The following is a 23,677-nucleotide window of genomic DNA, read 5'->3' as shown; positions in this document are numbered from 1 at the left end:
GAAAAGAATTCGCAAATTACCACCAACTAGAAGTTGGTGGTAGTTTGCAAATCCTTAATGGCATTTTTTGCATATTTTTTGTTTGATACATTGCATTTAAGGAATCGCAAAATTTGCAAATCCTTCAGTACAATCGCAAAATAAGGAATAGCAATTTTTGCTATTCCTTATTTTGCATCAAACTTGTTTGATACATACCATTTGTCTAATTAGCATTTGCAAAGGCCGAAATTCGCAGAATTTTGACCTTTGCGAATGCTAATTAGCTTGATACATATGGCCCCAAGTGAGGCCTGTCTTGCAACATGGTGCATCTTTTGCATCACTGCTGCATCGGTTTCATGTGGCACGGTTTTTTTACACCATGACACATCTGCCTAAATGCATCAATTTGTAATTTTGTCGCCTCATAGCAAATCTTTTGCACCGCCGCTGCATCAGAAAAGTGACGCACAGTGGCGCAAAAGAGGCATACACCTATCATAAATCTGTCCCTAGCATTTTAAATGATTAATTCAGGATGACGATAAGGTGTGGCCTATCCAGAGGTTTGTTTAAGGTGAGGCCTACTCAGGATTGCAGATTAAAGTTACGCTTGATGAAGAATACAGAGGAGATAATACATGTAAAGGCCTACCAATGAAGTAAGTAATGTCCACTTTATTGCGCCAGTCATCATAAATGTATCCCTAAGCTTCTTATCTTGTTACAGATGAACCGCCATATGTATCATCAAACTATTTTGCATTTCCTAAATAGCGAATTTTAAGGAATAAATAGCGATTCTTTACCATTCCTAATTTGCAATGAGCAAATTGCTAATTGCAAATTACCCATTCATTTCCATGGGCCAGGAGGCCCATAGGAATGAAGGTGCAATTTGCGATTAGCAATTAGCTCATCGCAAATTAGGAATTTTTCCAAGGGTGCAGGGGTGTCTCAAGAACACCCTGCTGCAGCCCCTGAAAAAGAAATTTGGGGGCATATGGTGCACATACATGCCCTAAGGGCATGTATGGGCGTCATATGGCACCTTTTGTTTTTTGGAAAAAAAGCTTTTTGAAAAGAATTCGCAAATTACCACCAACTAGAAGTTGGTGGTAATTTGCAAATCCTTAATGGCATTTTTTGCATATTTTTTGTTTGATACATTGCATTTAAGGAATCGTAAAATTTGCAAATCCTTCAGTGCAATCGCAAAATAAGGAATAGCAAATTTTGCTATTCCTTATTTTGCATCAAACTTGTTTGATACATACCATTTGTCTAATTAGCATTCGCAAAGGCTGAAATTCACAGAATTTTGGCCTTTGCGAATGCTAATTAGCTTGATACATATGGCCCCAAGTGAGGCCTGTCTTGCAACATGGTGCATCTTTTGCATCACTGCTGCATCAGTTTCATGTGGCACGGTTTTTTTACACCATGACACATCTGCCTAAATGCATCAATTTGTAATTTTGTCGCATCATAGCAAATCTTTTGCACCGCCGCTGCATCAGAAAAGTGACGCACAGTGGCGCAAAAGAGGCATACACCTATCATAAATCTGTCCCTAGCATTTTAAATGATTAATTCAGGATGACGATAAGGTGTGGCCTATCCAGAGGTTTGTTTAAGGTGAGGCCTACTCAGGATTGCAGATCAAAGTTACACTTGATGAACAATACAGAGGAGATAATACATGTAAAGGCCTACCAATGAAGTAAGTTATGTCCACTTCATTGTGCCAGTCATCATAAATCTATCCCTATGCTTCTTATCTTGTTAGAGATGAACTGCCATATGTATCATCAAACTATTTTGCATTTCCTAAATAGCGAATTTTAAGGAATAAATAGCGATTCTTTACCATTCCTAATTTGCAATGAACAAATTGCTAATTGCAAATTACTCATTCATTTCCATGGGCCAGGAGGCCCATAGGAATGAAGGTGCAATTTGCGATTAGCAATTAGCTCATCGCAAATTAGGAATTTTTCCAAGGGTGCATGGGTGTCTCAAGAACACCCTGCTGCACCCCCTGAAAAAGAAATTTGGGGGCATATGGCACACATACATGCCCTAAGGGCATGTATGGGCGTCATATGTCACCTTTTGTTTTTTGGAAAAAAAGCTTTTTGAAAAGAATTCGCAAATTACCACCAACTAGAAGTTGGTGGTAATTTGCAAATCCTTAATGGCATTTTTTGCATATTTTTTGTTTGATACATTGCATTTAAGAAATCACAAAATTTGCAAATCCTTCAGTGCAATCGCAAAATAAAGAATAGCAAATTTTGCTATTCCTTATTTTGCATCAAACTTGTTTGATACATACCATTTGTCTAATTAGCATTCGCAAAGGCTGAAATTCACAGAACTTCGGCCTTTGCAAAAGCTAATTAGCTTCATACATATGGCCCAAGTGAGGCCTGTCTTGCAACATGGTGCATCTTTTGCATCACTGCTGCATCAGTTTCATGTGGCACGGTGTTTTTTACACCATGACACATCTGCCTAAATGCATCAATTTGTAATTTTGTCGCCTCATAGCAAATCTTTTGCACCGCCGCTGCATCACAAAAGTGACGCACAGTGGCGCAAAAGAGGCATACACCTATCATAAATCTGTCCCTAGCATTTTAAATGATTAATTCAGGATGACGATAAGGTGTGCCCTATCCAGAGGTTTGTTTAAGGTGAGGCCTACTCAGGATTGCAGATGAAAGTTACGCTTGATGAAGAATACAGAGGAGATAATACATGTAAAGCTCTACCAATGAAGTAAGTGATGTCCACTTCATTGCGCCAGTCATCATAAATGTATCCCTAAGCTTCTTATCTTGTTAGAGATGAACCGCCATATGTATCATCAAACTATTTTGCATTTCCAAAATAGCGAATTTTAAGGAATAAATAGCGATTCTTTACCATTCCTAATTTGCGATGAGCAAATTGCTAATTGCAAATTACCCATTCATTTCCATGGGCCAGGAGGCCCATAGGAATGAAGGTGCAATTTGCGATTAGCAATTAGCTCATCGCAAATTAGGAATTTTTCCAAAGGTGCAGGGGTGTCTCAAGAACACCCTGCTGCACCCCTGAAAAAGAAATTTGGGGGCATATGGCACACATAAATTTTAACAACATTCCTTTACCTCAAAAACGATTTTCAAATCATAATTTGAAAACACTGCCCACGGGGAAATGACTTAAAATGTCCTTAAGACACATGAAAGTGTTTTTTTAAAGCCTTTGCAAGTTTTTGGGTCACTTTTAACATGGCTATGTAACTCAAACAGTCAAAATCTAAATTTACCATGCACAGGTGGGACCATATTTACAAGGAATGTGCCCCACGGGGAAAGGTCTTTTAATGTAATATGGGAAAAATGACATCAGAGACACTGAAATGCCTTATAAAGAAGCATACACCATTATGTCCTTGTCATAAATTTACAAACCATTCCTTTTCCCCAAAAACGATTTTCAAATCATAATTTGAAAACACTGCACATGGGGAAATGACTTAAAATGTCCTTAAGACACATGAAAGCGTTTTTTGATTGCCTTTCCAGCATGGTTGGGTCACTTTTAACATGGCTATGTAACACAAACATTCAAAATCTAAATTTGCCATGCACAGGTGGGAGCATATTTACAAGGAATGTGCCCCACAGAGAAAGGTCTTACATTAAAATGGGAAAAATAACATCAGAGACACTCAATTGCCTTATAATGAGGCATACACCATTATGTCCTTGTCATAAATATTATAACCATTCAATTCTTCACACATATCTCTCATGTCACCCAATCAAAACTCTTCCCTCACTTTTTTTTCAAATCAAAACCCTTCCCCCCTCTGCCCTTTCTGCCTTTTTTGCATAGCAACCACCTCCTTGAAGGCCTCTGGTGTTTGCAAGTTCACACAACAATGTTGCAATTGAACTCTGAACTCTCAGTGCACCTCATATCCAGTGCATTCTTTCATTTAATGATTTTTTCTTGACCACTCAAAATACATCTTTCAAAGAACTCATCCATGCACCCTAACTTTCTGTTTTCAGCAATCAAAATCCACCAATCACTGTTACTGCTTCATTAACACAGAAACTCCACAGTTTTTTTCATTTTAAACTCTTATTTTTTCAACTGCCATTTCATTGCCACACTACATCTGACTGCAGGAGAACCTTCTCTCACCATGTTTTCTGTCTGGATTGTTGGACATAGTTACATCTATTGGGCTCAGAGGTATGCTGAGAACAGGATTTTACCTAACCTCAATTTACAAGATGTGGAAATTAAGTGGTTTGGCCACAGAGGATTAAAATGTCACAATTGATACCATTGGTGAAAACCTTTATGCATTTGCCAAAACCTGACCTGTTAATTGTGCACTGTGGAGGTAATGATTTGGGCACTTTGCCTGGGGTAGGTCTGGAAATGCTTTTAAAGGACACCTTTGAGCAATTGATGGCACTTTTTCCTCAGACTGCCTTGGTATATTCAAATATATGCCAAAGACAGAAATGGAGGTGGTCAAACCAATTTTGTCCACAAATTGAGAAGTCGAGGAAGCATGTAAACAAATCTGTTTCATCTTACATGAGAGACCATGGAATGGGCTCCCTGTACAACAATAACTTGCGTTACTACATGCAAGATATCTACAGAGGAGATGGAGTTCACTTCTCAGATGAGGGCAACAGAATTTTCATTCTGAATTTAAGACTGTGCATTGGTACCTACTTATAAGTACCTAAATGTACCATAAACCCAAAAGCTCTTCTCAGAGCTACCCTACATCTGATCACTCACAATTATTATTTTACTCTAACATTTTTCACTAATTTTCAACAAAGTACGCTCCCTGGGGCGCTACCCGGTACGCGAACCGGGAGCTAACCTCGCTAAATTTTTAAAAAAATGTTTTTTTTTCGCACATATGGGCCTCCTCAGCCACCCTCAGAAAACCTAGGGGGTCAAGACAAGTCTACCGTGCCCCCTTCTACCCATTCTGAACATTATTTGCCCTCCATCTTGTATCTTAATTCGACCGAAACACAAAATGATGGACTCCCGTAACGCTTAAGGTTCGCGAACCGGGGCGCTCGCCAGTTCGCGTACCGGGTCGCTCCCTGGGAAGCGCACCATCAAAAAAGGTGGGAAAGTAGTTTACAGAAAAGCGACTGGAGACAATTTCACCAAATATAGATTAGCTCATACTACATACCAATGCCTACCATTTTCACAAATTTGATTGAAATTCCATTTAACCATTTAGCCTGTAGACCTCTCTAAATACCCTGAGGTAAATTACTTCACAAAACACATCTGAAGTGTTGGAATTGACAACCAATTAAAATGTTACTTTCATTTTCTACTTTTTTTACCTGACATTTGATTGGCTATGTACCTGAATATATATAAAGGAAGAGAGAGAAACACAGCCATTTTCACTACTACTTCCTGAACTACATTGCAAGATCATTTTCACTCACAACTTAAACTTGTTTTTAGAAGGTGAGATATTATTTTATAAATTTGAAAACATTTTCAGATAGTTATATACTATCCCTCTGTAAGAGTTAGACATTGAGAAAGGCTTCTTTATTATAATTATGGATTGATTTAGGTTTCTGTGGTATAATTATGAATTTACTTAGGCTTCTTCACAGGCACTTTTTAATAGTACTACTTCACGCCTGAAACCATACAGTGCCCATAGATTACTTCTCTGTTATAAACTCACAAGTACCTGTCTGAACTTAAACCCAACAGTGCCCTATCTCTACTGATATATTTATTTTTTATGCAAATTACAGCAATAAAATGGAAGGTGAGCAGAATGTTTCCTTCGAAATTGTTCTGGAGAACAACACAGAAAAAGATATTGAGGACAATGATGACTCAGATTTCATGGATGAATCACGGGACCATGAATTAGTTCAATGTGTAGAATCTGTGGATCATTTACTTCATTATGATGACGGTCAAATGTGGGAACTTATGTTCACTCAACAAGAGGACATATCGGACAGTCAAATGCTAGACGTTCTATTAAATTTTGAAAAACAATCCGAAAAATAAAATTGTATGTAATATTAAAAAATTGTTTGAGTCTTTAATCATTTTTATATGTAATTCATAAACTAGTTAAATGTTAGAAATGTTATTAAATTTTCAAACACAATCACAATAATAAATAATTGCTTAAAAAATAAAAAAATTAAAAAATAATCAACAAAACCAACAATCAATTAACATACAGTATTTGAAAAGTCTATCATTCTTTTTTCCTTATAGTACGCTGCCCAGAACGCTTCCCGGTTCGCGAACCGGGCGCTACCCACGCAAAAAAACAAAAAAAAATGTATTTATTTTTTTGCCCCGCGGGGCCCTTTTAAAGCCTCCACATTAAACCTAGGGGGTCAGGGAGGATCTACTATGCCCCCTTATGGTCATTTGCCCCTTTGTTTTGGCCTCCTCTTGTCTCTCAATCCTACCGAGAGACAAGATGGCGGCCGCTCCGGACTGTTTAGAATGTTGACAGACACCGGAGAGCCAATCAGCTTCGCTACGCGAAGTTCCGTTACGCGTAAAGTCCGCGAACCGGAGTGCTGCCCGGTCCGCTGTTACAGATATATATCTTTTTTTGAACGTTAATTTCTCAAAATCCACTGAAGCACATATATTGAGACCTAGCAAAGGCACATCGCGCTACCAGTCCCTACAATTTTGCCAAGTTTTGTGGAAATCCATTCAGCCGTTCGGGCTAAAAGTGAGGCCAACCGCCCTATGGAAAACTCAATGTTAAAAACACGTTTTGGGACCCCCCTTTTTTCTCGGCCCCCCCTTGACGACCCCCCCCCCAAATTTCCAGGGGCTGCTCAGAAACAAAATGTTCCATTTTTCAGAAAATTTCAGCCAATTCCGTCCACAAACGCCAAAGTTATTAGACATAGAATTTTCAAAAATCCCATAGGGAAAAAATCCTAACTATATATACCTACTGGCGACCGCCAGTAGGTAATATATATATATATATATATATATATTACTTACTGGCGGTCGCCAGTAGGTAGTTATAGTTAGGACCTAGTTTCCATAGGAAATCCGCAACATTCTATTGGAAATAACTTTGGCGCCGGTGGACGAATTTTCGCGAATTTCTCAAATTAGATGGCCCGCTCTGCTCCTTCCCTGAAAGTTTGGGGGGGATTTGTGAAGCGGGGGCCGAGATTAAAGGGGGGTCCCAAAACGTGTTTTCTCCATGTTAATTTCCATAGGGCGGTTGGACTCACTTTTAGCCCGAACGGCTGAATGGATTTCCACCAAACTTGGTAAAATTGTAGGGACTGGTAGCCCGATGTGCCTTTGCTATATCTCAAGATATGTGCTCCAGTGGATTTTGATTAATTTAGGTTCAAAAAAATATATATATCTATATGCGCGCTCCGGTACGCGCGCTCCAGCGCGCTACGCGAGTTCACGACCGGAAAGCTGATTGGCTCTCGGTGTCTGTCAACATTCCAAACAGTCCGGAGCGGCCGCCATCTTGTGTCTCGGTAGGATCGAGACACAAGAGGTGGCAAAAACAAAGGGGGAAATGACCAAAAGGGGGCAGGGTAGACCCCCCCTGACCCCATAGGTTTGATGTGGGGGCCATAAAAGGGCCCCGCGGGGCTAAAAAAAATATTATTTTTTTCGATTTTTGCGGGGGGAGTGCCCGGTACTCGCACCGGGGAGCGTACCGGGGAGCGTACCTTGGGGAAAACCCAGTGAAACAGTAAAATAATAATTTAAAGTGCTTAGAGGTAGGGTAGCTCTGAATAGAGTTGTGTTGTGTGGGTGATTTAAGTACCAACATGTAGGTACCAATGCAGAGTCTTAAATTCAATGTACACCGTCTCCTCTGTAGATGTCTTGCATGTTGTTACAGAAGTTATTGTGGTATATGGAATCCATACCATAGTCTGTCAGGAAAGCAGAAACAGATCCTTTAAGCACTCCCTGAGAAGGCCTAGGGGATCATGGGTAGTCTACCCTGCTCCCTTATGATGTTTTCAAGTATTACATTTTACTCTCTTCTGAATCTACACAAAATTGGCGGTGATATGGTGCATTAGAGACAGACAGTGAGAGAAAGGAGGCAGGAGATGAAAATGAGATGTCAAATACACATTGGAGATAATATAGTGGGAGAAAGGAAGTAACTATGAGCAAAATTACTATGTAACATAAAAAAGTTGCATAGTATACTGTTAGTCTCACTTTATATTATAATCATTTTGGTACTATTTCATGAATTACATATAAAAATGAATAATGTCTCGAACAATTTTTAATTATTAAATATAAATTTATTGTTCTGATTTTTCATAGTTTAATAAAACTTCCAGCATCAGATGATCTGGAATCTCCTCAAAATTGCATGATTCAATATTTTGTAAAAAGTCAATAAATTGTTGGTCCAGAGACTCATCCATAAAATCCTCGTCAACTAAATCTTCTTGAAGAATCTCCTTATCGGTAATTTTGAAAGAAATATTGATGTTTTCTTGTTTACCTTCCATTTTCTTGCTGTAAATTGCATAAAAAATAACTATATCAGTAGAGTTAGGGCACTGTTGGGTTTAAGTTCAGAGAGGTACTTCTGAGTTTTTAACAGTGAAGTTATCTTTGGGCAGTGCATGGTATCAGGCAGGAAGTACAAATATAAAAAAGTGCATGTGATGAAGCCTAAGTAAATTCATAATTATACCAGAGAAGCCTAACTCAATCCATAACTATAACAAAGAAGCCTATTTAAATCTATAACTATAACAGAGGGACAGTAAATAACTAACAGAAAATGTTTTTCTAAATTAACTTAAAGTGCACAACATAGTTCCTCTTACTTACCTTTCAGAAAGCAGTTGGAGTTTTCACTGAAAATCCTTTAGAAATGTACCTCAGGTAATACTAGTCAAAATGGCCGTGTTTCCCTCTCATTTTTCATATATATTCATGTACATAACCAATCAAATGTCAGCACATAAAAATACAAAACGAAAGTAACATTTTAATTGGTTGTAAATTCTAACACTTTCATATGTGTTTTTGTCATGTAATTTACCTCAGGATATTTAGACAGGGCTACAGCCCAAATGGCTCAATGGAATTCCACCAAATTTGGGAAAATGGTAGGGACTGGTATGTAGTAGGGCCTATTCTATATTTGGTGAAAGACTCTCCAGTGGTTTTTATGTAAATTAACTTCCATAATTTTTTGGGAGCGCTAACCGGTGCGCGCCCCGGTACGCTCCCCGGTACGCTCCCCGGTACGCGCACCGGCAGCGCTACGGGAGTCCGCAATCTTGTGTTTCGGTAGAATTGAGACACAAGATGGAGGACAAACAACGTTGGGAATGGGTAAAAGGGGGCACGGTAGACACCCCCTGACCCCCTAGGTTTTCTGAGGGGGGCTTAGGAGGCCCATATAGGCCCCCCCCAAAATTTTTTGTTTTACATTTTCGTGGGGTGAGCGCCCGGTACGCGCACCGGGGAGCGTACCGGAAGCGTACTTTGGTGAAAAATAGTGAAAAAAGTTAGAGTAAAATAATCATTTTGAGTGATCAGAGGTAGGGTAGCCCTGAAAAGAGCTTTTGGGTTCTGTGGCTGATTTAGGTACCTACAAGTAGGTTCCAATGCACAGTCTTAAATTCAGGAGGAATATTCTATTCCCCTCATCTGAGAAGTGCACACCATCTCCTCTGTAGATATCTTGCATGTTGTAACGCAAGTTATTGTTGTATATTGAACCCATTCCATAGTCTCTCATGTAAGCAGAAACAGATTTATTCACATGTTTCCGTGCTTTCTCAAATTGTGGACAAAATTGGTTGGACCACTTCCTTTTCTGTCTTTGGCATATATTGGAATATACCAAGGCAGTTTGTGAAAAAAAGGTCCATCAATTGTCCAAAGGTGTCCTTTAAAAGCATTTCCAGACCTACCCCAGTCAATGTGCCTAGGTCATTTCCACCACAGTGCACAATTATGAGGTCAGGGTGTGGCAGATGCAAAAAGGTTTTCACCAATGGTATCAATTGGTGACATCTCAATCCTCTCTGGCCAATCCACTTGATGTCCACATTTGGTAAATCAAGGTTGTGAAAATTTCTGATAGCTGCGTACCTTTGAGCCCAGTGGATGTAGCTATGTCCAATAATCCAGACAGAATACATGGTGAGAGGAGGTTCTGGTGCAGTCAGATGAAGTGTGGGAATGAAATGGCAGTTGGAACAGTAGGAGTTTGCAAAAAATAAAACTGTGGAGTTCCAATGATTGGTGGATTCGGATAGTTGAAAACTGAAAGATAGGGTGCATGGTTCTGTTCTGTGAAAGAAGTAATTTGAATGGTTAAGAAAAAGTCATTTAAAGAAATATTGCACCTGATAGGCTGGTGTATTGAGAGGTCAAACATCCTTGCTGAGTCCATTTGCAACATTGTAGAATAAACTTTTAAACCTGAGACTCAGTGAGGAGGGAGTTGCTATGGTAACAGGCAGAAAGGGCTGAGGGGGGAAGGGTGTTGGTTTGGAAATAGTGAGGGAAGAGTTTTAATTGGTTAACATGAGGGATATGTGTGTAGAATTATAGGTTTTCTGTGCCATTCATGGTTGCAGTGTCTGGAGTGCATAACTTTTGCTCTACTAAAGAAATATTGGTGTGTGTGTCTGACACTGTTCTCAATCTCCCAAAGCATTTGTAAAGGTGAGTAATCATTCATTTAATATAGATAGAGACTTGTATGCTCTATGGAGAAGATTTGGAAGCAGATTGTGTTTTTTTAATGTTGCTTTGTGTCATGTTTTTTGATAATGCTTGGTAAAAAGATTTTGCTGCTTAGAGGAATTGTATTTTGTAAAATTGTGAAGTTTCAGTAGTGACATGGAATGCTTGTACATAGGACCTGTGCTGTATCTCTTAAATGTGATGTGAAAAATGATTTTGGGGAAAATGAATGGCTTTTACATTTTTGAGAAGGAATAAATAGTGTCTGCATGATTAAAGAAATATATTTTGTAATTTTTATGGGGACAAACAAAAAACAGGGAATTGTAAACGGCTCAACTGGAGCAAAAAAAAATCAGGAAAAAATTAAGGTTTCTTTTTGCAGTTGTGGTTGTCTCCAGCACGGTTGATCAGTTTGTATTTTATAATCTCCAAACTGGGGTTGGATATTTGGGACCATCTCCCTTGTCTCTGGACCCGATGGAGTGGGTTGTTTTCTTTTGGAGGTGCTGGGAGAAGATTGGGGAGGGTTTCTTGTCAGTTCTCTGACCTCTGCCGCAGCATAGTTGTTTGGGTGCTTGTGTTGCATATGGCGAATCATTGTATTGTTGCCAAATGAATACTTTTTTGCAGGGTTCCCCCTGGAAAGTACAGTGCCACAGATGAGACATGTGACTTTTGGAGCATTTACTTTCTTTTGTCCCCTTGGGATTTTAAAAAACTCCCACACAAAGTGCTCCTTGGGTTTATAGGGGGTATTATCTTCAGGCAGGAACTGCCTCTCCTCCTCCTCCTCCTCTTCTTCACCACCACTGTGGTGTTGTGGTGGTCCCTGTGGTGGTGGTGGTGGTGGTGGTTGAGATGCTCCTGCTGCTGCTGCTACTGTAGCCATTTCTCACTTAATACAAACAGGTCTTCCTCAGTCAAAGTACAAAGTGAGAATGAGGAAAAAAGGTGGGGGCTTTCATCATTTGGGAAAAAAAGCTGTTCTGAACCAATGAAAAGTGTTATTTTCAGGTCACATGACCCGACGCGCCCCGGGGCGCGCCCGGGGGCGCTTACGTAGCGCGATCCTATGCGCTCGGGCGCTTCCGGGTGCGCTTACGCCGTGCGTCATAAGACGCATCACGCGGCTACGCGATACGTCATGATGATGTTTTCGTTCGCGGCAATATCGCTAACGGGACGCTCACCGGTACGCGCAGCAGGGCGAGCCACAAGACTGCGCTTACCGGTGCGCTCACCGGTACGCGCACCGGGAGCACTCCAGGGCAAAAAAAATAAATAAACATGAACAATATACATTAAAAAAATAGTATTACATAAATATACAATATAGGATTCATTATAAAAAATATTATATTTCATAGCTATAGAAATTTGCTATTAAAAAACCTTTGAAATTCACTGGAAAAAAACGTAGGTTTGATGCCCTATATATAGTTAGGAATTAGCATTTACAAAACCTATGAAATTCACTGAAAAAACCATAGGTTTCACACCAGTTATAGTTAGGAATTAGCACTTAAAAAACCTATTAAATTCACTGAAAAACCATAGGTTTGACACCAGTTATAGTTAGCTGGAAATTTTACTGACATAAAACCATTGAAATTCCTACGTTATAGTTAGTTGGACTCACTATAACTTGCGCGCCTGCCATGCACTGCTGATGACGTCACATATTACATCACTCATGACATGGTCAGTGACATCACTCATGACATCACTGATGACACCATCCTTTTGACAGAGTGACAGACCTCCTTTCAGTGTAATGTAACCCTTGAAACACATTCAAAAATAGAAACTAACATTTTCAAAAAAATGGAGATACCCATACCAGTTACAACAACCAATTCAGTAATTCCACCATCTATATACACATCCACTCATTCACCAACAGTTCTATATAGTCACTCATACATATACTCACTCATCATATGTAGTGATACACCTATACATCCTGTTACACACCGACAGTCATCCAAAAGTTACTCACACACATACTAACACATGCAAATAAACTATTGAACATCCATTTATTTGCATATACAGCTATACACACTACCACCTTACTTCTAAGGAAACTTACACATACTTACTCTCTTAAACAATCACTTATAGAAACACATACTTATTTAAACAGGAACTCTTACAATCTCTCACTCTCACATATACTCACTTATATACACCAATACTCACATATACTAGATTAAAACATATGTAGTTACTGATAAAGACACTAGTGAGACAGTCATTCACTCACTAACACACACATAAACACACTCATCCACCCATACAGTCCTGCACATATGCTGTCTTCAAAACACATACAAACAGTGAGTCAGTCATTGATGCATCTATGTGCTAAGTAATACCCCCACCAAACCATACAGACACTCCTACTGATACTAAAAAAAACATCTAATAACCCATATACACACACATGTAGCTACTCACCAACCCATGCAGCCAGTTATACACAAAGTGAAACAATGATACATATATTTAAATATTTAAACATTACACGCTAATATATGTATTGACTAAGATACACTTAATAAGCCAGTTAACCAATCAATTAAAAAAACAAAAAAACATCCATTTAGACACTTATTTAAACATTTATTCTTCCATCGACCTTTACATATACATATATAAAACATATTTATTTTTCAGAAAGACACACATTCACTGGATGGTGTCATTAGTGATGTCATGAGTGATGTCACTGACCATGTCATGAGTGATGTAATATGTAATGGAAAGAGTACAAAACACTTACCTTATAATTGTCGTTAACTTAGTCACTTGTTATTTTTATACTTTCAATCTGTGAAAGAAAGAACACAAATTTGAAAAATATTAAAACATGTATTTAAAAATTAGAAAAGACAAGGGAAGAGATTCAAAATCATCCAATTTTACAAACAAATAAAGTTAGAGATAAACATGCAGAAAGAAAGAGAAAGAAACGGTGATAGACAGACAGAGACAAAAAGAAATTGTAATAGAGTAAATTACTAAGAGAAAAAAAAGGAAGATACTTTCAGTGACAGAAAAGAAGGATAGAAGGGAAAACTAAATTGAAGTTGTGTAAGCTACTAAAAGAAAGTGAGTAAGGTAAACTATATAAGGAAAGGGTGAATAAGGAAAAGAGAGTGAGGGAGAGAGGAGATAGAGGAAGTGAAGGAAAGAGTGTCAGATACAGACTGAGTGAGGCAACAAAGAAAGATAAATGAGTGAGGGTGAGTTATACTAACTGATTGCACCAAAAAAAAGAGAAACCAAAAATATTTAATTTAGAAAACAAAGGGAGGAAAGATGGAAAAGACAAGCGAAGCAGAGGGTCTAAAAGTTGGAAAATGGTGCAAGGGAGAAAAGAAAAAAGCAGAGTTGGAATAGGGAAACAAAGGTTGAAAGATAAGTGGAGTTAGAGAACAAGGGTGAAAGAGAATAAAACAAAAGGCAATGTGAGTATGTAAAGAGGATTGATAGAAGGTAGTAAAAGACGAGTGAGCATGAGACAAGACGAGTACAAATTAAAATTCACAATACAAAGTACAGAATTAATTATACATGTTAAATGGTTTATTTTTGCTGTTCTCAGAATATATCAAATTTCACTAAAAACAGTGAGTTGAAGGTATTCATCATATAACAGCGGGGGAAAAAAAACACAATCAAAATGATTGTGTTTAAAAAACCCATATAACATAACCAATCAGAAATCAGAACTCCTCAAAAGTAACTTACTTTCCATGACGTCGAAGGATGTCCTATAAACAGCTTATACTCTGTTGTGCTGTTATTATTTTCTGCCCGCCACTTTCTGAAAGAAAAGCTCCATCGTTTTGACAAATATGTTACATACAATAAATGACTTCTCGCTCTCTACCGCACTTCTCCTCAAGGCCAAATAGTGTAAAAGCCATTTATAACTCTTGGAATTCTTCTAAGCAAATCCCGTCATTTTCTTTTTCCACAACTTTCAGAAAGAAAACGTCCAAGATCACTTTCACAATCCTGTACTAGTAATATCTCACCCTTCTTGCTCACTCATGTCCCACATTTCCTATGACACTGATACTGCTTACTATGAGGCACACTTACACTACCTCTATGACTACTACAATTATTTAATTCTCTTGATCACTGTTAATCACAAAGCAATTTAAAACAGTACATAAAATTATATCAACTCCTAGAATCATTATAGGCCAGTTACCTACCCTAAATTCTCTCTTCTGAAAACACAAAGTAAGAATATTTTAAGTCAAAAGGCAACATTGTTTCATAGTCAAATAGGAATCATTTCCGAAACACCTGCTTTTTTTACATTTTAAATAAGCTGTGTAATAAGCGGATGTTGTCAAAGGACCATCATGTCATATAATAGCTGCAGTTACAAATGTTCTTCCTAAAATCAACGACTGTGTAGCCACAACATTTGTAATTAAAGTTGAAAACTTACTTTCATCAGGTTTATATAGTTGGAATTTTAAAATGACATTATAACCAAAAGTTTGTACAAAGAATGTGGACAGCATTGCAGGCTTACATTACCTCTACTCCATGTTTTGATTGGCTGCTTGAATTAGCTTATTAAAAGAAACAGTTTTTCTGAACTCATTCAAAGTGCAGTTATTTTTCCATGACGTCAAGTGTTATGGTAAGAACACCGTTTGCTTTGGGAAATACTCTGTTGTCCTTTAACTAATCCGTGCCCACCACTTTCTGTAAGAAAACCTTCTTTTTTTTCAGGAACTACTTAAAACTCAAAAATAACTTTTCACTCTGTACTACACTTATCCTCAAGGCCAAATAGTGTAGGAGCCATTAGAACCTCTTGAAATTCCTCAGAGCAAATCACGAGATTCCTTCCCTAAAATTTTGGTTGTAAAAAACCCAGGTAAGAATTTTTAAGGTCAAAAGGCAATCTTTTTTTGAAAGTTAAAACAGAATCATTGCAGAATGACCAGCCGTTTCCAGACGTCAAATAAGCTGTGTAATGTCCTGATGTTGTTGAAGGACCGTCATGATATATAATTGCTGCAGTTACAAAAGTCCTTCCTGATATTGACAACTGCGAAGCCACAACATTTTTAATTAAAGTTGTCAATTTTGTTCCATCAGGCCTACATCGTTGGAACATTAAAATGACATACTGGCCATATCTTCGTATAAATAATGTGGACAGCATTGCAGACTTACATTGGCTACACTCCATGTTTTGATCGGCTGCTTTTACTAGCTTATTAAAGGACACTGATTTACTGTCTGGCAAAGTTAAATATATAAATCTTTCTGAGTCTACACTAGTAGTACTTGATACCCTACAGTTCTCGCAGTCATGCTGCCATTGATAAGAAAGGCCAAACAGATGATCTACATCTACACCTTCATCTTGCAATACATCAAGCATATACATTAAAAACTCCTGACAATCTTGCTGAATATTTTGAGAGAATTGCGTTTGACCTGAACATTTGTCTAACAGATTTCGAATTTCAGACACACTTTCTATTTTTGTTCTATCAGTGCTACATTTCTCTAACACAGAATTCAACAAACAGCAAAAACTTTGATCCGAATTGATCACAATCTGTTCTTTTAAAGTTTCTAGAGAAAAGACAACATTAACCACTACATTAGCATAGCAGTTGACACCAGAACTATTTTCAAATTGAAAACCAACAACATCTTCAACAGAATCCATTTTCTTTCTGCTTATAATTTCGGGTTCATCGACTTTTCGTCTTTTTTCTACAACCTCCCTACTATTGTTCACATTTCTTCGTTTCCGGCCTACCACACGTTTCTCAAACAAAGGATATTGAGGCAAATGTGGCGCATACTCTCTTCTTAACCTATTGTATTCCTTAACACAATCTAGATCCGCACAAATGTTTGTGACATCACACTCAATCAAGTACAATCCCGATAAAGTTCTGACTCGTGACAATGCCACATATGCCATACCCTCCTTGAACACAGAACTGCCAATATTCACCAATGTCTACACTTAAACCTTGCGATTTATGGATTGTCACCGCATATGCCAAGCAAACAGGAAACTGCTTACGGCGAACATATAAGTCTTTTACAAGCAAAAACCTAGCAGAGCAACGACCAATTAGCTGTACTTCCTCAATGCCATCAAATTTAATTTTTAAAAATTTAATTCCATCTCTATTTCTGTATTTCTCAAAATCAACAACATTACCCATTGATCCATTTACCAGACCTCTTTCAACATGTAAATTCCTTCTCAAAATGATACAGCAATTTAAGCAAACATTCAGAGTCTTTTCAAAACCAGCAGTTTTAGATATAGTCTTCTCTAATGAATCCAATTTAGATTTCAAATTCTCAGACAAAATAATTGTTGCTCCCATATGCTCTATTCTGTCAATAGCTTCCAGTTTCACAATCTCTTGCTTTTCTAAATTCAACATTTTGTTGTTGAAGATGGCACATTCTGCAAGAGTTGGCATCAAACATATTCCAGATTTCTTCTCAGTAATTTTCCGAAAAATATTCTCTGGCAGAATGTCTTCTTCTGGATACAAATTTGACAGTAATTGTGCATGTAAAGCTTCTTTCCCATGCTCGGTCACTTTCCCGTTTCTAACATGATGTAGAATATTCTTGTAATCTTCATCCTTCGCCTGACGCATATTTTCACGCAGCTCAGCATAATTGAAGTTTAACCATATGTTAACGTTGCCAATGCTCCCTAGGCACTTCCTGGTATCTTCATGCGTAAGCAGTTTAAACACTGGTTTTCCTTTCACTGGTGTCAGCTGCAGAAGATCACCGAAAACAATGATGTGTTTGCCACCAAATAACACATCATACTCTGTTTTAAGAACTTCCTGCATTCTCAAATGCACAAAGGCAAGCATGACATTAAAAACCATGCTTACTTCGTCAATGATAAGAAGTTTCATCTTCTTCAGGACTCTGGAAACTTCACAACAAGCATCTCCAGATAACTTGTGGTATTGTAATTTGTTATCATGCTCCACTGGCAGCATCAGTAGACGATGTAAAGTAATCCCTTTAATGTTATGTGCTGCCAGCCCAGTTGGAGCGGTGACAACACAAGACAGCGATGACTCTGTCCTTTTCTGCAGATAACATGAAATTGCTTTAATTTGGAAACTTTTTCCAGTTCCTGCTTCTCCACTCACGTACAGTCGGACAGGCTTCAACGACGTACATGAGCACTCTTTCTTCTCATGACTTAATCCATGATCAATTTGGTTTGTAACTTCGTCATATATTTTCCTCTGCTCAACGTTGAGTTGTCTTTCCAAATCTTCTAAGTTAACCGCATCCTCCTGAGCATGTGCCATGGCTCTTTCCACTTCAATCATGGCAGTGGCAGCTTCATTTTCGATAACTGGTCCTCCTAGTGGATCCTGACTCAATGAAACAGAACTCTGACTGTCCTGAGAACTGTCTCTAGCAATCTCCGCTGCAATTGTTGCTTCCTGCTCGATTTCCGCATTCAACATTTCTAGATATTTTGGAAAAACAGGACATTCTATGGTCTCCTTGGCTGCATTGAAAGAGTCTTCGTAACAGAGGAAATCTCCAAGCAGTTCCTCTTCTGCACGCCAAGGCTTGAAAAGTTGCAAAAGAGCTAAATAGAAAAACTCTTTTCTTTCAGGAGATTCGCCACTCGATTTTCGATGATTTACCAATTGGCATTTTCTTTGCTTGACCAGACATCCCTCACTTCCAATTACAGCATACACTCCTTTATCAATATCTTCTTTGATGTTCCTCTTGAATATGTAATTTTGTAGAACCTCATACAGACAAACATTCTCGAGGTGACTGCTTCTATTTGGATAATATGTATCCAACATGTTGGTCTTCAAAATATCTGTACTGTTTGGCTCCTTTTCCGCCAAATACTCAATTTCCCGTACAGGTTTCAGAACTCGATTACGCGTTGCAGCAAGACCAAGACTCGCCCAAATGATACTCCTAGATTTGGCATAGAGACTTGCTGAAGATAACCGGTCAGAACATTCGTAAGCTCCGATTTCTCGATGCGACAACATCTTCAGACTGAAACTGTACAACTTCTTACTGAGGCTCTTTTCATGGGAAATGTCCTCCCACATATCCTTCAATTCTGTCTTTTCTTTTTTTGTGATGTAAGATGTCACATACCGAGCCACAGCCATACAGTTATCAGCCACAAACTGTATATCCATGTTAGCATTCCACATGGACAAAATCACTAGGTTGTAGTCGTTGATGTACTTGGACTCTTCGTTTCTTTTCAAATTGTATGTATTTTTGGGTGATTTCCTCGTCACATTATGTCGCAGCGAAGACATCAAACTGTTCACTCTTCCTTTAGATATCACCGATCGTGGAAATCCAAAACGACATTTTGTGTAGAACTTGTCCTTGTTTCTGAATTTACGACGACAGTACTTTCCACAACGATGGCTTTGAAAGCGTAAAACTTGTTCTCTTAGGCTTTTGTCTTCCTTTGTCTTTGGAACAGCACATGTAGAATACTGTTCTATGAAACTCATCACTAAGTCATCCGGATCTGTTCCAAATTTGGGTGCATCTTTGATCCATAGCAGCATATGTATATGAGGAGCACCTCTTGCTTGATACTCCTTTCTCCAGAAGAAATCCAACACCTCTCCAAGAGGTGGATTTTTCTTGTTGATGATGAAAGACATCATAGCTTCAAATCTATGATTGAAGTACCTGCATACATTCACTGGATCCAAAGAGCACAGTTCTCCGGGTGTCTTGAATTCGATATTTTCAATGTTTCCATTTGCCTCTCGTAGAAATTCAAGTAAGTCTTCCCAGCCATACTCGGCACAGCTGAGATTGAGGAACCATGTGGGAGTTCCTAAGTTCCTCAGCATACATTTTAAATCACCATGACGACGGTACCAGTACTCATTAGTACCACGCTGACATGCCATGAGATTAATCAGGTGAGAATCCAAAATACTGTCTTGCACATTGACTTTATCCATAAAGTCCCTTGCCAAGATATTTTGAATCTGTACACCACTTTTCAAGATGTGGTTCACTGCATATGACAGTCCAGACAGATCACTTTCAAACAGTAGATGAAACAAATAGGGAATGCATTGATGAAACCTAGGATCTTCTGCATACAATCGTAAAGTCCGGTATTCAGAAGCAGGAATTTGATCAGGTCGCTCATCATATCTTCCTCCTTGACCTGTTGTAAATAGCTGTGGGAAACACCGAGCTTCCAAACTTTCCTCCCAAACACTAATGGGACTCCCTTTGGCTTGTTTCATTTGAAACAACTCAAAAGCATTCCCCATGACTTCCTTGGAATGCAAAGGATGAACACTATAATGTTCATATAGTTCTTCATTTTTAGAGGCTTCTACTTTCTCAATTTGTCCAGCACACAAATCGCTGTCCTCTTCTTCACTTACTTCCTCTTCTGCAACACATACATTCTTGTAGTACTCATTGTTTTTCATCAAATACAATGTTGCCTTTTTGACTTTCCTAACATCCACTAAATCTTGCCAGATTTTCTTACTCTTTGTCGGAACCCCATTAACTAAGATAACCAGAGGTTCCTCTTCCACTTTCTCTACTCCAATTGTATTAATGTTTTTCTTCAAATCTAGAGGCAAATAAACAACTCTTCCTTTTAATCCTCTCTGTAAATCTGATGGAGGCAATTTCCCTGTCTTTGGCTCCATTCGTACAATAGCCTGAAAGGGATGGACACTTCGAATCAAAATAGATTCATAAGTATTTAAATCCTTCAATTCAGAAGGAATGTCAACCAATTCCAGATTATTATGAACCGCTCTAGCAGGCATCCGGTTTTCATTTAATTTGTTACAACAATAAGTACACACACGTTGATCCGATCCCAAATCAAAACAATTTTCTACCATCAAGTATGTTGCGAAATCCTTCCATTCACTATTATTTTCCCTTTCACTTTTTGCATATAAATCCACTAACTTAGTCTGATTCTTATAATAAGTGCGTCGACAACACACACAAGTGAAATTAGGCCTCTCACTTGATTTCACCTGAAACGTGGCAATTTCCTTCTAAAAATTATCTGTACTGGAAATCTGTACACTCTCTTCCACATTACCTTCTTCTTCTGGGTCAATTTCAACATTCTCCTCTTTACTTGCAAAGTAACAAAACTCAATTTCTTCACAAATATTCTTCACATCTACTTCAGAACCATGCAAAAGAGCACTGCTTAATTGTTTAAGCTTAATTGCTGGACTCTTAGCAAAATACAACATTCTCACAAATTTCCTCACTTTATTATGATGGACTGCTAGCATCCTGAAATGATGAAAAACACTCTGGCATACTCTCCTGGAAAGACAAGCCAGTGAATGACCATGTAAACCTGTCACTTCTCTCACTCTGCATGGATCTAATTCCTGCAACAACTTCATTTTCTGTTTCAAACTTTTCTTATTAAATGTCCGTACAAAATCACAAAGCAAATTGATGGAATCCTGTCGCACACTGCAAATACTACTACACTTCCAGGTGTACACTGGACCCTTAGCACGTCTCTTTTTCAACTGGACAACCGTCTTTCACCTCATATGCTCGACCACTGGTGTCAACTGCATGCACCAAATCATTGTCCTGGAAGTAACTCTCCTCATTGAAAAATGCCTCACAACTTGAACTATGCATCCATTCTCCTGAAAATACTTCACAAAAATTTGTACGATTAACTATTCTCTTCCATCTACTATTTGTTTTGAATTCATAAATTGCCTTGTTTAGTTTCCTAATTCTATTGATTAACAAAATAAATAACTTTCGCTTCATTTCCAAAGCCTGATCAATAATTTTCTCAACATTTTTCTTTTTCTTATAAAAAGCCAGTTTCTGTTGACCTTTCTTTACATTTTTCATCAAATTTACAATTATCCTGTTGCGGAACATTCATCTACGAATGTCCCTAAATTGATTGTGCCTTCTACCGGCACTCACAGAGTTTTCTCCTGCCCTACCACTAACTTTATTAAGGGGCCTTTCCTTCCTGTTTAAATTGACTCTCTTATTCTGGACTAAAACATGTTCTGTAGTGATACTTTTTTTTCTGGAAATGTTTCTTAGGAAAGATTTCGTTGTCTTACCCGGAGCTTTTTTGGTGACTTGACGAGTTTTTATTGTAGAGGACTGCTGCAAGCATGTAGTAAGCTGCTGTGTTTGACGTTTTGTAGCCTTGAAGGCATTTTTTAATTTTGAAATGATCTGCAGTTGAATCTGTGGTAAAATATAATAAAAAATTTTATTAACCACTATTACCAAACAGTAAATCAATAACAGTCGTCAAAAAATTAACACACTAGTTGTCAATACTACATACAATAATTTTTAGTGCATTGACAAATTTATAACTCACAAATAGTAGCAAAGAAATGGAATGCTTCTACATTTGACCTGTGCTCTTTTATACGTGAATCTGAACTAATTTTATTAGCATATTTCACTATTTTATTAAAGACACTTCACACAAGCTGTTTTTGAAGTTGTATTTAAATTTAAATAAAACGGTTAACATGGTTACTTTTCATTTCCAGTAACTTAAATTTATTTTTAAAAGTCTTTATAGTTCAATAGACTCGAGCAGGTCAGCTGCCCACCCTATGTTATACAATTCTGACAAATCGGCATCCTCATCATATTCTTCATCATCCACAGGATATAAATCATCCAAGGGATCTACTTCCACTGACGTTTCAATGACAAGTTCAATGATAAGATCGAGATCAACAGATTGCTCATTATCACTCATGGTTGATGTTGTCGTTATCTTTAAAGAAAGAGAACAACAATGACATGTTGCAGAGTAAGAGACAAATCTCAGAGACTATAATAGTAAAATTGTTTAACAAGAGTAACATTTTGCAGATATTATTTAGCCATGTCCAGCGATGCTGAGGAGGTGAGGCCTATGTCCAAGTTTTCAGTGAACAGGACTCATCTCTTCTTAACCTTGGATAAGCCTCACCGTCTCTGTGTCCCCTGCTCATACTTAAATGTAAAGGGGCAGATTTATGTTAACTGGCGCATCCCCAGGGATGCACCAGTTAACGTGCGCCGCTGCTCTGCCACCCATGGTGTGCCGCATTTACAATGCGGAGCACCATGGGGCAAAAACAGCACAGATGCGTCACGCATCTGTGCCGCAAAAGCGGCGCATTTCAGGAATCACGTCGCAAGCGCGACATGACTCCTGCAATGCACAGGGGCAAGCCACACATTGCATGGTGCGTCACTCCTTATGCCTGTTTCAAACAGGCGTAAGGATTTGATTCAGCAATGCCATAAAGCTGATTCAGTGAAATCTTGTAAATTTCACTGTGTTAGTTTTACAGGGCTTTCATGCAAGTGAACGCCCACCCTGCAACAAAACGCCCACATGAAACCTGACGCAGGTTTCATGTGGCGCAGGACTTTACAGCGTGACACATCTGCGTAGATGCATCAAGTTGTAAATATGTCGCAACATGGCGCATCTTTTGCGCCGCCGTCACAAAAGTGACGCAACGGCGGCGCAAAAGAGGCGCACGGCCATCATAAATCTGCCCCTAACATTTTAAATGATTGGTTCAGGATGCCGATAAGGTGTGGCCTATCCAGAGGTTTGTTTGAGGTGAGGCCTACTCAGGGTTGCAGATGAAATTTAGGCTTGTTGAAGAGTACAGAGGAGATAATACATGTGCAGGCCTACCAACGAAGTGAGTCATGTCCACTGCACTCTTGAACAAAGGCCAGACCTCCTCTGTCTCCCTGGACAGGCCTAAACCTCATCTGCACAATGTGATTCGTAATGTTAGGAAACACAGGTGATATAATTGAAAAACGT

Source organism: Lissotriton helveticus, chromosome 6, assembly GCF_964261635.1.
Source record: "Lissotriton helveticus chromosome 6, aLisHel1.1, whole genome shotgun sequence".
NCBI lineage: Eukaryota > Metazoa > Chordata > Amphibia > Caudata > Salamandridae > Lissotriton > Lissotriton helveticus.
The sequence above is the reverse complement of the archived record's forward strand: the minus strand, read 5'-3'. Positions refer to the sequence as shown.